Source organism: Dipodomys spectabilis, unplaced genomic scaffold (assembly GCF_019054845.1).
Source record: "Dipodomys spectabilis isolate Male_0828 unplaced genomic scaffold, ASM1905484v1 ptg000072l, whole genome shotgun sequence".
NCBI lineage: Eukaryota > Metazoa > Chordata > Mammalia > Rodentia > Heteromyidae > Dipodomys > Dipodomys spectabilis.
This window is the reverse complement of record NW_024870749.1, coordinates 417,638-418,170: the sequence shown is the minus strand read 5'-3', so window position 1 is coordinate 418,170 and position 533 is coordinate 417,638. Positions and strand designations below refer to the sequence as shown.

General features: G+C 35.1%; 1 non-coding gene across 1 annotated transcript; it reads left to right on the top strand.

Annotated features, from left to right (window-relative positions):
- Positions 1–203: 203 nt before the first annotated feature.
- Positions 204–305, top strand: LOC122110002. Its single transcript, XR_006147799.1, has one exon. It is a non-coding gene; the product is annotated as a U6 spliceosomal RNA (small nuclear RNA).
- The last annotated feature ends 228 nt before the right edge of the window (positions 306–533 follow it).

The window sequence follows — 533 nt, the reverse complement described above, 5'->3', positions numbered from 1 at the left end:
CTTCCTCCTCCTACACATCCGTTGAACAACAAATGTCTGGAATTATTTTGTTTTTGACATGTCAATCTTGACTTTATTCTTAAATGTGTTCTTATGTAAGAAATACATGTTTCTAAAATTTCACGACAATTCTTTTGAATTTAATTTTTGTGGAATTGTCTAGTTTAAGAAAATCAATTACTCTTTATATATAAAATTGTTCTGTGCTCAATTCAGTAGCACATACACTAACAATGGAACAATAAAGAGAAGAATAGCCCCTGACTGAGGATGACACTCAACTTTGTGAAGCATTCCAGATTTTTAAAAGAACAGATTTCCTGATGGGATGTGGACAGAAGGTAACCTTAATGCCTTGTTGTTGGGAGTTTAAACTTGTTCGAAGACCTTGGAAAGTAGTATGGAGGTTCCTCAAAAGACTACAGAGAGCGCCCCTAAGACCCAGCAATCCCATTTTGGGCATTCACCCAAATGATCAAAAACAAGACCATAGTAAAACTACCAGCAAAACTATGTTCCTTTCAGCATTATTT